This window comes from Tachypleus tridentatus, chromosome 12 (assembly GCF_004210375.1).
Source record: "Tachypleus tridentatus isolate NWPU-2018 chromosome 12, ASM421037v1, whole genome shotgun sequence".
NCBI lineage: Eukaryota > Metazoa > Arthropoda > Merostomata > Xiphosura > Limulidae > Tachypleus > Tachypleus tridentatus.
The window spans coordinates 136384864-136403412 of record NC_134836.1 but is presented as its reverse complement, the minus strand read 5'-3'; the positions used below and the strand labels follow the sequence as shown (position 1 = coordinate 136403412).

The 18549-nt window shown below is 35.5% G+C and overlaps 1 protein-coding gene across 2 annotated transcripts in view; it reads left to right on the top strand.

Moving 5' to 3' along the window:
* The window catches only part of LOC143234814 (sushi, von Willebrand factor type A, EGF and pentraxin domain-containing protein 1-like), a 91499-nt gene that overhangs the window by 55206 nt on the left and 17744 nt on the right, over positions 1 to 18549 (top strand). The window lies entirely within an intron of this gene.

Genomic DNA, 18549 nt, shown 5'->3' with positions numbered 1-18549 from the left:
AGCATGGTCAGGTGGGTAAGGTACTTGACTCGTATTCTGAGGATCTCAGGTTCGAATTCTCATTACACCAAACATGCTCGCCCTTTCAGCCGTGAGAGCATTATAGTGTCACGGGAAATCCCACTATTCATTGGTAAAAGAGTAGCTCAAGGGTTGACAGTGGATGGTGATGAATAGCTGCTTTCCTTCCAGTCTTACACTGCTAAATTAGGGACAGTTACTCAGATAGGCCTCGTGTAGTTTCGCACAAAATTCAAAACAAACATTAAAAAATAAGAAAGGAAACTGATGTAAATGTTGAGTAACTTCAGACATCAGAAGTTTCTGTTCATGACTAAGTTGAACTTTTATGTCATCTGATTTCACTGAAGGTTCACCTAAATAAATTTACTTTCAAATAGAACTGTAAGTCTAGTAATAATATTTCATAGATTGTGAACCTGAATTTATTTGTTTGGTATAAGCCTAAGGATTCTAAAACAGTAGTTCCTTAACAATATAGAGGATTGTAAAACAGTAGACCTTTAACAATATAGAGGATTGTAAAACAGTAGCCCTTTAACAATATAGAGGATTGTAAAACAGTAGCCCCTTAATAATATAGAGTGGATATAATTTGTTCAATAATGAAACATCTGACAGAGTTTGTTAGAATAAATAAAGATGGTTTTTAAAGCAAAAACTAAACGTTTTTTAGATAAACTAAATACTTTGTTCTCTCCGAGAAAGGACTTTACAAAACACTCAGATATTACAGTAACTCAAAATTAGATGTTACTTCCAGTAAAATGCTTATGCTCATTACGAAAGTATTCTAAGTACCTCAAAGCTAGAAACGTGTTACTTCAGATAAAATGTTTATGATAATTAGGGACGTATTCTAAGTACCTCAGAGTTGGAAACATGGTACTTCTGATAAACTGTTTATTATAATTAGGAAAGTATTCTAAGTACCTCAAAGTTACAAACGCATTACTTCTGAAAAATGTTTATGATAATAAGGAAAGTATTCTTAAACATTCTAGGTCTGTTCTGTAGTACAGTTCAATAATGTACTTCGAATCCCTCTATGGCCCATTCTTTTACCACTCACCAACACTTAGTTATTAAACATATTTTTCAGCCACTTAATTAATTTTTAAATAGAATGGAAAGTAATTATCTTAGTTTTGGATATTTATACAAATTTACTAACTGGCTATCTGTGTCGGTCGTCTCTATTTTTCTAATTCACTGAGTACAGGGAATATTGCTAGCCAACAGTACCCACCAACAATTCTTTAGCTGTTTTTGTCAAAGAAGTTACAAGATGTGACTGTTACCCTTATAATACACCGATGTCACCAAAAAAATGTAGACTACAATTTTCTTTTCTTGCAGTCACGAGTTGCAGACATTAACCAAGCAGAATCATAATGAATAACACTAACTACTCAGCCAAGCAGAATCATAATAAACAACACTAACTACTCAGCCAAGCAGAAACATAATAAATAACACTAACTAATCAGGCAAGCAGAATCATAATGAATAACACTAACCACTCAGCCAAGCAGAATCATAATGAATAACACTAACTACTCAGCCAAGCAGAATCATAATGAATAACACTAACTAATCAGCCAAGCTGAATCATGATGAACAACACTAACTACTCAGCCAAGCAGAATCATAATGAACAACACTAACTACTCAGCCAAGCAGAATCATAATGAACAACACTAACTACTCAGCCAAGCAGAATCATGATAAACAACACTAACTACTCAGCCAAGTAGAATCATAATGAATAACACTAACTACTCAGCCAAGCAGAATCATAATGAATAACACTAACTACTCAGCCAAGCAGAATCATGATAAACAACACTAACTACTCAGCCAAGCAGAATCATAATGAACAACACTAACTACTCAGCCAAGCAGAATCATAATAAACAACACTAACTACTCAGCCAAGCAGAATCATGATAAACAACACTAACTACTCAGCCAAGCAGAATCATAATGAACAACACTAACTACTCAGCCAAGCAGAATCATGATAAACAACACTAACTACTCAGCCAAGCAGAATCATGATAAACAACACTAACTACTCAGCCAAGCAGAATCATAATGAATAACACTAACTACTTAGCCAAGCAGAATCATAATAAACAACACTAACTACTCAGCCAAGGAGAATCATAATGAATAACACTAACTACTCAGCCAAGCAGAATCATAATGAATAACACTAACAACTCAGCCAAGCAGAATCATGATAAACAACACTAACTACTCAGCCAAGGAGAATCATAATGAATAACACTAACAACTCAGCCAAGCAGAATCATAATAAAGAACACTAACTACTCAGCCAAGGAGAATCATAATGAATAACACTAACTACTCAGCCAAGCAGAATCATAATGAATAACACTAACTACTCAGCCAAGCAGAATCATGATAAACAACACTAACTACTCAGCCAAGCAGAATCATAATGAATAACACTACCTACTCAGCCAAGCAGAATCATAATGAATAACACTAACTAATCAGCCAAGCTGAATCATAATGAATAACACTAACTACTAACCAAGCAGAATCATAATTAATAACACTAACTAATCAGCCAAGCAGAATCATAATGAACAACACTAACTACTCAGCCAAACAGAATCAAAATGAATAACACTAACTACTCAGCCAAGCAGAATCATAATAAACAACACTATCCACTCAGCCAAGCAGAATAATAATAAACAACACTAACCACTCACCCAAGCAGAATCATAATGAACAACACTAACTTCTCAGCCAAGCAGAATCATGATAAACAACACTAACTACTCAGCCAAGCAAAATCACAATGAATAACACTAACTACTCAGCCAATCAGAATCATGATAAACAACACTAACTAATCAGCCAAGCAAAATCACAATGAATAACACTAACTACTCAGCCAAGCAGAATCATAATAAACAACACTAACTACTCAGCCAAGCAGAATCATGATAAACAACACTAACTACTCAGCCAAGCAGAATCATAATGAATTACCCTAACTACTCAACCAAGGAGAATCATGATAAACAACACTAACTACTCAGCCAAGTAGAATCATAATGAATAACACTAACTACTCAGCCAAGCAGAATCATAATAAACAACACTAACTTCTCAGCCAAGCAGAATCATGATAAACAACACTAACTACTCAGCCAAGTAGAATCATAATGAATAACACTAACTACTCAGCCAAGCAGAATCGTAATGAACAACACTAACTACTCAGCCAAGCAGAATCGTAATGAACAACACTAACTACTCAGCCAAGCAGAATCATAATGAATAACACTAACTACTCAGCCAAGCAGAATCATAATGAATAACACTAACTACTCAGCCAAGCAGAATCGTAATGAACAACACTAACTACTCAGCCAAGCAGAATCGTAATGAACAACACTAACTACTCAGCCAAGCAGAATCATAATGAACAACACTAACTACTCAGCCAAGCAGAATCATAATGAATAACACTAACTACTCAGCCAAGCAGAATCATAATGAATAACACTAACTACTTAGCCAAGCAGAATCATAATGAATAACACTTACTACTCAGCCAAGCAGAATCATAATGAATAACACTAACTACTCAGCCAAGCAGAATCATAATGAATAACACTTACTACTCAGCCAAGCAGAATCATAATGAATAACACTAACTACTCAGCCAAGCAGAATCATAATGAATAACACTAACTACTCAGCCAAGCAGAATCATAATGAATAACACTAACTACTCAGCCAAGCAGAATCATAATGAATAACACTAACTACTCAGCCAAGCAGAATCATGATAAACAACACTAACTACTCAGCCAAGCAGAATCATAATGAATAACACTACCAACTCAGCCAAGCAGAATCATGATAAACAACACTAACTACTCAGCCAAGCAGAATCATAATGAATAACACGACCTACTCAGCCAAGCAGAATCATAATGAATAACACTAACTAATCAGCCAAGCTGAATCATAATGAATAACACTAACTACTCAGCCAAGCAGAATCATAATGAATAACACTACCAACTCAGCCAAGCAGAATCATGATAAACAACACTTACTACTCAGCCAAGCAGAATCATAATGAATAACACTAACTACTCAGCCAAGCAGAATCATAATGAATAACACTTACTACTCAGCCAAGCAGAATCATAATGAATAACACTAACTACTCAGCCAAGCAGAATCATAATGAATAACACTAACTACTCAGCCAAGCAGAATCATGATAAACAACACTAACTACTCAGCCAAGCAGAATCATAATGAATAACACTACCTACTCAGCCAAGCAGAATCATGATAAACAACACTAACTACTCAGCCAAGCAGAATCATAATGAATAACACTACCTACTCAGCCAAGCAGAATCATAATGAATAACACTAACTAATCAGCCAAGCTGAATCATAATGAATAACACTAACTACTCAGCCAAGCAGAATCATAATGAATAACACTAACTAATCAGCCAAGCAGAATCATAATGAACAACACTAACTACTCAGCCAAACAGAATCAAAATGAATAACACTAACTACTCAGCCAAGCAGAATCATAATAAACAACACTATCCACTCAGCCAAGCAGAATAATAATAAACAACACTAACCACTCACCCAAGCAGAATCATAATGAACAACACTAACTACTCAGCCAAGCAGAATCATGATAAACAACACTAACTACTCAGCCAAGCAAAATCACAATGAATAACACTAACTACTCAGCCAATCAGAATCATGATAAACAACACTAACTAATCAGCCAAGCAAAATCACAATGAATAACACTAACTACTCAGCCAAGCAGAATCATAATAAACAAAACTATCCACTCAGCCAAGCAGAATAATAATAAACAACACTAACTACTCAGCCAAGCAGAATCATGATAAACAACACTAACTACTCAGCCAAGCAGAATCATAATGAATAACACTAACTACTCAGCCAAGCAGAATCATAATGAATAACACTAACTACTCAGCCAAGCAGAATCATAATGAATTACCCTAACTACTCAACCAAGGAGAATCATAATGAATAACACTAACAACTCAGCCAAGCAGAATCATAATGAATAACACTAACTACTCAGCCAATCAGAATCATGATAAACAACACTAACTACTCAGCCAAGTAGAATCATAATGAATAACACTAACTACTCAGCCAAGCAGAATCATAATAAACAACACTAACTTCTCAGCCAAGCAGAATCATGATACACAACACTAACTACTCAGCCAAGCAGAATCATAATGAATAACACTAACTACTCAGCCAAGCAGAATCATGATAAACAACACTAACTAATCAGCCAAGCAAAATCACAATGAATAACACTAACTACTCAGCCAAGCAGAATCATAATAAACAACACTAACTACTCAGCCAAGCAGAATCATGATAAACAACACTAACTACTCAGCCAAGCAGAATCATAATGAATTACCCTAACTACTCAACCAAGGAGAATCATGATAAACAACACTAACTACTCAGCCAAGTAGAATCATAATGAATAACACTAACTACTCAGCCAAGCAGAATCATAATAAACAACACTAACTTCTCAGCCAAGCAGAATCATGATAAACAACACTAACTACTCAGCCAAGTAGAATCATAATGAATAACACTAACTACTCAGCCAAGCAGAATCATAATAAACAACACTAACTTCTCAGCCAAGCAGAATCATGATACACAACACTAACTACTCAGCCAAGCAGAATCATAATGAATAACACTAACTACTCAGCCAAGCAGAATCATGATAAACAACACTAACTACTCAGCCAAGCAGAATCATAATGAATAACACTACCTACTCAGCCAAGCAGAATCATGATAAACAACACTAACAACTCAGCCAAGCAGAATCATAATGAATAACACTAACTACTCAGCCAAGCAGAATCATGATGAACAACACTAACTAATCAGCCAAGCAGAATCATGATGAACAACACTAACTACTCAGCCAAGCAGAATCATCATGAATAACACTAACCACTCAGCCAAGCAGAATCATAATGAACAACACTAACTACTCAGCCAAGCAGAATCATAATGAATAACACTAACTACTCAGCCTAGCAGAATCATAATGAATAACACTAACTAATCAGCCAAGCTGAATCATAATGAATAACACTAACTACTCAGCCAAGCAGAATCATAATGAATTACACTAACTACTCAACCAAGGAGAATCATAATGAATAACACTAACTACTCAGCCAAGCAGAATCATAATGAATAACACTAACTACTCAACCAAGGAGAATCATAATGAATAACACTAACTACTCAGCCAAGCAGAATCATAATGAATAACACTAACTACTCAGCCAAGCAGAATCATAATAAACAACACTAACTACTCAGCCAAGCAGAATCATAATGAATAACACTAACAACTCAGCCAAGCAGAATCATGATAAACAACACTAACTACTCAGCCAAGGAGAATCATAATGAATAACACTAACAACTCAGCCAAGCAGAATCATAATAAAGAACACTAACTACTCAGCCAAGGAGAATCATAATGAATAACACTAACTACTCAGCCAAGCAGAATCATAATGAATAACACTAACTACTCAGCCAAGCAGAATCATAATGAATAACACTAACTACTCAGCCAAGCAGAATCATAATGAATAACACTAACTACTCAGCCAAGCAGAATCATAATGAATAACACTAACTACTCAGCCAAGCAGAATCATAATGAATAACACTAACTACTCAGCCAAGCAGAATCATAATGAATAACACTACCTACTCAGCCAAGCAGAATCATAATGAATAACACTAACTACTCAGCCAAGCAGAATCATAATGAATAACACTAACTACTCAGCCAAGCAGAATCATAATGAATAACACTAACTAATCAGCCAAGCAGAATCATAATGAACAACACTAACTACTCAGCCAAGCAGAATCATAATGAATAACACTAACTACTCAGCCAAGCAGAATCATAATGAACAACACTAACTACTCAGCCAAGCAGAATCATAATAAACAACACTAACCACTCAGCCAAGCAGAATCATAATGAACAACACTAACTACTCAGCCAAGCAGAATCATATAAACAACACTAACTACTCAGCCAAGCCAAGCAAATCATAATAAACAACACTAACTACTCAGCCAAGCAGAATCATAATAAACAACACTAACTACTCAGAAGCAGAATCATAATGAATAACCCTAACTACTAAAGGAGAATCATGATAAACAACACTAACTACTCAGCCAAGCAGAATCATAATGAATAACACTAACTACTCAGCCAAGCAGAATCATAATAAACAACACTAACTACTCAGCCAAGCAGAATCATAATGAATAACACTAACTACTCAGCCAAGCAGAATCATAATAAACAACACTAACTACTCAGCCAAGCAGAATCATAATAAACAACACTAACTACTCAGCCAAGCAGAATCATAATGAACAACACTAACTACTCAGCCAAGCAGAATCATAATGAACAACACTAACACTACTCTCAGCCAAGCAGAATCATAATGAACAACACTAACTACTCAGCCAAGCAGAATCATAATGAACAACACTAACTACTCAGCCAAGCAGAATCATAATGAACAACACTAACTACTCAGCCAAGCAGAATCATAATGAATAACACTAACTACTCAGCCAAGCAGAATCATAATGAATAACACTAACTACTCAGCCAAGCAGAATCATAATGAATAACACTAACTACTACTCAGCCAAGCAGAATCATAATGAACAACACTAACTACTCAGCCAAGCAGAATCATAATGAATAACACTAACTACTCAGCCAAGCAGAATCATAATGAATAACACTAACTACTCAGCCAAGCAGAATCATAATGAATAACACTAACTACTCAGCCAAGCAGAATCATAATGAATAACACTAACTACTCAGCCAAGCAGAATCATAATGAATAACACTAACTACTCAGCCAAGCAGAATCATAATGAATAACACTAACTACTCAGCCAAGCAGAATCATAATGAATAACACTAACTACTCAGCCAAGCAGAATCATAATGAATAACACTAACTACTCAGCCAAGCAGAATCATAATGAATAACACTAACTACTCAGCCAAGCAGAATCATAATGAATAACACTAACTACTCAGCCAAGCAGAATCATAATGAATAACACTAACTACTCAGCCAAGCAGAATCATAATGAATAACACTAACTACTCAGCCAAGCAGAATCATAATGAATAACACTAACTACTCAGCCAAGCAGAATCATAATGAATAACACTAACTACTCAGCCAAGCAGAATCATAATGAATAACACTAACTACTCAGCCAAGCAGAATCATAATGAATAACACTAACTACTCAGCCAAGCAGAATCATAATGAATAACACTAACTACTCAGCCAAGCAGAATCATAATGAATAACACTAACTACTCACTCAGCCAAGCAGAATCATAATGAATAACACTAACTACTCAGCCAAGCAGAATCATAATGAATAACACTAACTACTCAGCCAAGCAGAATCATAATGAATAACACTAACTACTCAGCCAAGCAGAATCATAATGAATAACACTAACTACTCAGCCAAGCAGAATCATAATGAATAACACTAACTACTCAGCCAAGCAGAATCATAATGAATAACACTAACTACTCAGCCAAGCAGAATCATAATGAATAACACTAACTACTCAGCCAAGCAGAATCATAATGAATAACACTAACTACTCAGCCAAGCAGAATCATAATAAAGCCAAGCAGAATCATAACACTAACTAATCAGCCAAGCAGAATCATAATGAATAACACTAACTACTCAGCCAAGCAGAATCATAATGAATAACACTAACTACAACACTCAGCCAAGCAGAATCATAATGAATAACACTAACTACTCAGCCAAGCAGAATCATAATGAATAACACTAACTACTCAGCCAAGCAGAATCATAATGAATAACACTAACTACTCAGCCAAGCAGAATCATAATGAATCATAATGAACAACACTAACTACTCAGCCAAGCAGAATCATAATGAATAACACTAACTACTCAGCCAAGCAGAATCATAATGAATAACACTAACCAAGCAGAATCATAATGAATAACACTCTAGCCAAGCAGAATCATAATGAATAACACTAACTACTCAGCCAAGCAGAATCATAATGAACAACACTAACTACTCAGCCAAGCAGAATCATAATGAATAACACTAACTACTCAGCCAAGCAGAATCATAATGAATAACACTAACTACTCAGCCAAGCAGAATCATAATGAATAACACTAACTACTCAGCCAAGCAGAATCATAATGAATAACACTAACTACTCAGCCAAGCAGAATCATAATGAATAACACTAACTACTCAGCCAAGCAGAATCATAATGAATAACACTAACTACTCAGCCAAGCAGAATCATAATGAATAACACTAACTACTCAGCCAAGCAGAATCATAATGAATAACACTAACTACTCAGCCAAGCAGAATCATAATGAATACACTAACTACTCAGAGATCATAATGAATAACACTAACTACTCAGCCAAGCAGAATCATAATGAATAACACTAACTACTCAGCCAAGCAGAATCATAATGAATAACACTAACTACTCAGCCAAGCAGAATCATAATGAATAACACTAACTACTCAGCCAAGCAGAATCATAATGAATAACACTAACTACTCAGCCAAGCAGAATCATAATGAATAACACTAACTACTCAGCCAAGCAGAATCATAATGAACAACACTAACTACTCAGCCAAGCAGAATCATAATGAACAACACTAACTACTCAGCCAAGCAGAATCATAATGAATAACACTAACTACTCAGCCAAGCAGAATCATAATGAATAACACTAACTACTCAGCCAAGCAGAATCATAATGAACAACACTAACTACTCAGCCAAGCAGAATCATAATGAACAACACTAACTACTCAGCCAAGCAGAATCATAATGATGAAACTACTCAGCCACAGAATCATAACTACTCAGCCAAGCAGAATCATAATGAATAACACTAACTACTCAGCCAAGCAGAATCATAATGAATAACACTAACTACTCAGCCAAGCAGAATCATAATGAAAACACTAACTACTCAGCCAAGCAGAATCATAATGAATAACACTAACTACTCAGCCAAGCAGAATCATAATGAAACAACACTCAGCCACTAATGAATAACTCTACTCAGCCAAGCAGAATCATAATGAATAACACTAACTACTCAGCCAAGCAGAATCATAATGAATAACACTAACTACTCAGCCAAGCAGAATCATGATAAACAACACTAACTACTCAGCCAAGCAGAATCATAATGAATAACACTAACTACTCAGCCAAGCAGAATCATAATAAACAACACTAACTAGCTCAGCCAAGCAGAATCATAATGAATAACACTAACTACTCAGCCAAGCAGAATCATAATGAATAACACTAACTACTCAGCCAAGCAGAATCATAATGAATAACACTAACTACTCAGCCAAGCAGAATCATAATGAACAACACTAACTACTCAGCCAAGCAGAATCATAATGAATAACACTAACTACTCAGCCAAGCAGAATCATAATGAACAACACTAACTACTCAGCCAAGCAGAATCATAATGAATAACACTAACTACTCAGCCAAGCAGAATCATAATGAATAACACTAACTACTCAGCCAAGCAGAATCATAATGAATAACACTAACTACTCAGCCAAGCAGAATCATAATGAATAACACTAACTACTCAGCCAAGCAGAATCATAATGAATAACACTAACTACTCAGCCAAGCAGAATCATAATGAATAACACTAACTACTCAGCCAAGCAGAATCATAATGAATAACACTAACTACTCAGCCAAGCAGAATCATAATGAATAACACTAACTACTCAGCCAAGCAGAATCATAATGAATAACACTAACTACTCAGCCAAGCAGAATCATAATGAATAACACTAACTACTCAGCCAAGCAGAATCATAATGAATAACACTAACTACTCAGCCAAGCAGAATCATAATGAATAACACTAACTACTCAGCCAAGCAGAATCATAATGAATAACACTAACTACTCAGCCAAGCAGAATCATAATGAATAACACTAACTACTCAGCCAAGCAGAATCATAATGAATAACACTAACTACTCAGCCAAGCAGAATCATAATGAATAACACTAACTACTCAGCCAAGCAGAATCATAATGAATAACACTAACTACTCAGCCAAGCAGAATCATAATGAATAACACTAACTACTCAGCCAAGCAGAATCATAATGAATAACACTAACTACTCAGCCAAGCAGAATCATAATGAATAACACTAACTACTCAGCCAAGCAGAATCATAATGAATAACACTAACTACTCAGCCAAGCAGAATCATAATGAATAACACTAACTACTCAGCCAAGCAGAATCATATATCAGCCAAGCAGAATCAACAACACTAACTACTCAGCCAAGCAGAATCATAATGAATAACACTAACTACTCAGCCAAGCAGAATCATAATGAATAACACTAACTACTCAGCCAAGCAGAATCATAATGAATAACACTAACTACTCAGCCAAGCAGAATCATAATGAATAACACTAACTACTCAGCCAAGCAGAATCATAATGAATAACACTAACTACTCAGCCAAGCAGAATCATAATGAATAACACTAACTACTCAGCCAAGCAGAATCATAATGAAACAACACTAACTACTCAGCCAAGCAGAAGCAGAATCATAATGAATAACACTAACTACTCAGCCAAGCAGAATCATAATGAATAACACTAACTACTCAGCCAAGCAGAATCATAATGAATAACACTAACTACTCAGCCAAGCAGAATCATAATAAACAACACTAACTACTCAGCCAAGCAGAATCATAATGAATAACACTAACTACTCAGCCAAGCAGAATCATAATGAACAACACTAACTACTCAGCCAAGCAGAATCATAATGAACAACACTAACTACTCAGCCAAGCAGAATCATAATGAATAACACTAACTACTCAGCCAAGCAGAATCATAATAAATAACACTAACTACTCAGCCAAGCAGAATCATAATGAATAACACTAACTACTCAGCCAAGCAGAATCATAATGAACAACACTAACTACTCAGCCAAGCAGAATCATAATGAATAACACTAACTACTCAGCCAAGCAGAATCATAATGAACAACACTAACTACTCAGCCAAGCAGAATCATAATGAACAACACTAACTACTCAGCCAAGCAGAATCATAATGAATAACACTAACTACTCAGCCAAGCAGAATCATAATGAACAACACTAACTACTCAGCCAAGCAGAATCATAATGAATAACACTAACTACTCAGCCAAGCAGAATCATAATGAACAACACTAACTACTCAGCCAAGCAGAATCATAATGAATAACACTAACTACTCAGCCAAGCAGAATCATAATGAATAACACTAACTACTCAGCCAAGCAGAATCATAATGAATAACACTAACTACTCAGCCAAGCAGAATCATAATGAACAACACTAACTACTCAGCCAAGCAGAATCATAATGAATAACACTAACTACTCAGCCAAGCAGAATCATAATGAATAACACTAACTACTCAGCCAAGCAGAATCATAATGAATAACACTAACTACTCAGCCAAGCAGAATCATAATGAATAACACTAACTACTCAGCCAAGCAGAATCATAATGAACAACACTAACTACTCAGCCAAGCAGAATCATAATGAATAACACTAACTACTCAGCCAAGCAGAATCATAATGAATAACACTAACTACTCAGCCAAGCAGAATCATAATGAATAACACTAACTACTCAGCCAAGCAGAATCATAATGAATAACACTAACTACTCAGCCAAGCAGAATCATAATGAATAACACTAACTACTCAGCCAAGCAGAATCATAATGAATAACACTAACTACTCAGCCAAGCAGAATCATAATGAATAACACTAACTACTCAGCCAAGCAGAATCATAATGAATAACACTAACTACTCAGCCAAGCAGAATCATAATGAATAACACTAACTACTCAGCCAAGCAGAATCATAATGAATAACACTAACTACTCAGCCAAGCAGAATCATAATGAATAACACTAACTACTCAGCCAAGCAGAATCATAATGAATAACACTAACTACTCAGCCAAGCAGAATCATAATGAATAACACTAACTACTCAGCCAAGCAGAATCATAATGAATAACACTAACTACTCAGCCAAGCAGAATCATAATGAATAACACTAACTACTCAGCCAAGCAGAATCATAATGAATAACACTAACTACTCAGCCAAGCAGAATCATAATGAATAACACTAACTACTCAGCCAAGCAGAATCATAATGAACAACACTAACTACTCTCAGCCAAGCAGAATCATAATGAATACACTAACACTAACTACTCAGCCAAGCAGAATCATAATGAATAACACTAACTACTCAGCCAAGCAGAATCATAATGAATAACACTAACTACTCAGCCAAGCAGAATCATAATGAATAACACTAACTACTCAGCCAAGCAGAATCATAATGAATAACACTAACTACTCAGCCAAGCAGAATCATAATGAATAACACTAACTACTCAGCCAAGCAGAATCATAATGAATAACACTAACTACTCAGCCAAGCAGAATCATAATGAATAACACTAACTACTCAGCCAAGCAGAATCATAATGAATAACACTAACTACTCAGCCAAGCAGAATCATAATGAATAACACTAACTACTCAGCCAAGCAGAATCATAATGAATAACACTCAGCCAAGCTACACCAAGCAGAATCATAATGAATAACACTAACTACTCAGCCAAGCAGAATCATAATGAATAACACTAACTACTCAGCCAAGCAGAATCATAATGAATAACACTAACTACTCAGCCAAGCAGAATCATAATGAATAACACTAACTACTCAGCCAAGCAGAATCATAATGAATAACACTAACTACTCAGCCAAGCAGAATCATAATGAATAACACTAACTACTCAGCCAAGCAGAATCATAATGAATAACACTAACTACTCAGCCAAGCAGAATCATAATGAATAACACTAACTACTCAGCCAAGCAGAATCATAATGAATAACACTAACTACTCAGCCAAGCAGAATCATAATGAATAACACTAACTACTCAGCCAAGCAGAATCATAATGAATAACACTAACTACTCAGCCAAGCAGAATCATAATGAATAACACTAACTACTCAGCCAAGCAGAATCATAATGAATAACACTAACTACTCAGCCAAGCAGAATCATAATGAATAACACTAACTACTCAGCCAAGCAGAATCATAATGAATAACACTAACTACTCAGCCAAGCAGAATCATAATGAATAACACTAACTACTCAGCCAAGCAGAATCATAATGAATAACACTAACTACTCAGCCAAGCAGAATCATAATGAATAACACTAACTACTCAGCCAAGCAGAATCATAATGAACAACACTAACTACTCAGCCAAGCAGAATCATAATGAATAACACTAACTACTCAGCCAAGCAGAATCATAATGAACAACACTAACTACTCAGCCAAGCAGAATCATAATGAATAACACTAACTACTCAGCCAAGCAGAATCATAATGAACAACTACTCAACTCATAATGAATAACACTCTAGCCAAGCAGAATCATAATGAACAACACTAACTACTCAGCCAAGCAGAATCATAATGAATAACACTAACTACTCAGCCAAGCAGAATCATAATGAATAACACTAACTACTCAGCCAAGCAGAATCATAATGAATAACACTAACTACTCAGCCAAGCAGAATCATAATGAACAACACTAACTACTCAGCCAAGCAGAATCATAATGAACAACACTAACTACTCAGCCAAGCAGAATCATAATGAACAACACTAACTACTCAGCCAAGCAGAATCATAATGAATAACACTAACTACTCAGCCAAGCAGAATCATAATGAATAACACTAACTACTCAGCCAAGCAGAATCATAATGAACAACACTAACTACTCAGCCAAGCAGAATCATAATGAATAACACTAACTACTCAGCCAAGCAGAATCATAATGAATAACACTAACTACTCAGCCAAGCAGAATCATAATAAACAACACTAACTACTCAGCCAAGCAGAATCATAATGAACAACACTAACTACTCAGCCAAGCAGAATCATAATGAATAACACTAACTACTCAGCCAAGCAGAATCATAATAAACAACACTAACTACTCAGCCAAGCAGAATCATAATGAAACAACACTAACTACTCAGCCAAGCAGAATCATAATGAACAACACTAACTACTCAGCCAAGCAGAATCATAATGAACAACACTAACTACTCAGCCAAGCAGAATCATAATGAACAACACTAACTACTCAGCCAAGCAGAATCATAATAAACAACACTAACTACTCAGCCAAGCAGAATCATAATGAACAACACTAACTACTCAGCCAAGCAGAATCATAATGAATAACACTAACTACTCAGCCAAGCAGAATCATAATGAATAACACTAACTACTCAGCCAAGCAGAATCATAATGAACAACACTAACTACTCAGCCAAGCAGAATCATAATGAATAACACTAACTACTCAGCCAAGCAGAATCATAATGAATAACACTAACTACTCAGCCAAGCAGAATCATAATGAATAACACTAACTACTCAGCCAAGCAGAATCATAATGAATAACACTAACTACTCAGCCAAGCAGAATCATAATGAATAACACTAACTACTCAGCCAAGCAGAATCATAATGAATAACACTAACTACTCAGCCAAGCAGAATCATAATGAATAACACTAACTACTCAGCCAAGCAGAATCATAATGAATAACACTAACTACTCAGCCAAGCAGAATCATAATGAACTAACACTCAAAGCAGAATCATAATGAATAACACTAACTACTCAGCCAAGCAGAATCATAATGAATAACACTAACTACTCAGCCAAGCAGAATCATAATGAACAACACTAACTACTCAGCCAAGCAGAATCATAATGAACAACACTAACTACTCAGCCAAGCAGAATCATAATAAACAACACTAACTACTCAGCCAAGCAGAATCATAATAAACAACACTAACTACTCAGCCAAGCAGAATCATAATGAACAACACTAACTACTCAGCCAAGCAGAATCATAATGAACAACACTAACTACTCAGCCAAGCAGAATCATAATGAACAACACTAACTACTCAGCCAAGCAGAATCATAATGAACAACACTAACTACTCAGCCAAGCAGAATCATAATGAACAACACTAACTACTCAGCCAAGCAGAATCATAATGAATAACACTAACTACTCAGCCAAGCAGAATCATAATGAATAACACTAACTACTCAGCCAAGCAGAATCATAATGAATAACACTAACTACTCAGCCAAGCAGAATCATAATGAATAACACTAACTACTCAGCCAAGCAGAATCATAATGAATAACACTAACTACTCAGCCAAGCAGAATCATAATGAATAACACTAACTACTCAGCCAAGCAGAATCATAATGAATAACACTAACTACTCAGCCAAGCAGAATCATAATGAATAACACTAACTACTCAGCCAAGCAGAATCATAATGAATAACACTAACTACTCAGCCAAGCAGAATCATAATGAATAACACTAACTACTCAGCCAAGCAGAATCATAATGAATAACACTAACTACTCAGCCAAGCAGAATCATAATGAATAACACTAACTACTCAGCCAAGCAGAATCATAATGAATAACACTAACTACTCAGCCAAGCAGAATCATAATGAATAACACTAACTACTCAGCCAAGCAGAATCATAATAAACAACACTAACTACTCAGCCAAGCAGAATCATAATGAATAACAGTAACTACTCAGCCAAGCAGAATCATAATGAATTACACTAACTACTCAACCAAGGAGAATCATAATGAATAACACTAACTACTCAGCCAAGCAGAATCATAATGAACAACACTAACTACTCAGCCAAGCAGAATCATAATGAACAACACTAACTACTCAGCCAAGCAGAATCATGATAAACAACACTAACTACTCAGCCAAGCAGAATCATAATGAATAACACTAACTACTCAGCCAAGCAGAATCATAATGAATAACACTAACTACTCAGCCAAGCAGAATCATGATAAACAACACTAACTACTCAGCCAAGCAGAATCATAATGAACAACACTAACTACTCAGCCAAGCAGAATCATAATAAACAACACTAACTACTCAGCCAAGCAGAATCATAATGAACAACACTAACTACTCAGCCAAGCAGAATCATAATGAACAACACTAACTACTCAGCCAAGCAGAATCATAATGAATAACACTAACTACTCAGCCAAGCAGAATCATAATGAATAACACTAACTACTCAGCCAAGCAGAATCATGATAAACAACACTAACTACTCAGCCAAGCAGAATCATAATGAATAACACTAACTACTCAGCCAAGCAGAATCATAATGAATAACACTAACTACTCAGCCAAGCAGAATCATGATAAACAACACTAACTACTCAGCCAAGCAGAATCATAATGAACAACACTAACTACTCAGCCAAGCAGAATCATAATAAACAACACTAACTACTCAGCCAAGCAGAATCATGATAAACAACACTAACTACTCAGCCAAGCAGAATCATAATGAACAACACTAACTACTAAGCCAAGCAGAATCATGATAAACAACACTAACTACTCAGCCAAGCAGAATCATAATGAACAACACTAACTACTCAGCCAAGCAGAATCATAATGAACAACACTAACTACTCAGCCAAGCAGAATCATAATGAATAACACTAACTACTCAGCCAAGCAGAATCATAATAAACAACACTAACTACTCAGCCAAGCAGAATCATAATGAATAACACTAACTACTCAGCCAAGCAGAATCATAATGAATAACACTAACAACTCAGCCAAGCAGAATCATGATAAACAACACTAACTACTCAGCCAAGGAGAATTATAATGAATAACACTAACAACTCAGCCAAGCAGAATCATAATAAACAACACTAACTACTCAGCCAAGGAGAATTATAATGAATAACACTAACTACTCAGCCAAGCAGAATCATAATGAATAACACTAACTACTCAGCCAAGCAGAATCATAATGAATAACACTAACTACTCAGCCAAACAGAATCATAATGAATAACACTACCTACTCAGCCAAGCAGAATCATGATAAACAACACTAACTACTCAGCCAAGCTGAATCATAATGAATAACACTAACTACTCAGCCAAGCAGAATCATAATGAATAACACTCACTACTCAGCCAAGCAGAATCATAATGAATAATACTAACTAATCAGCCA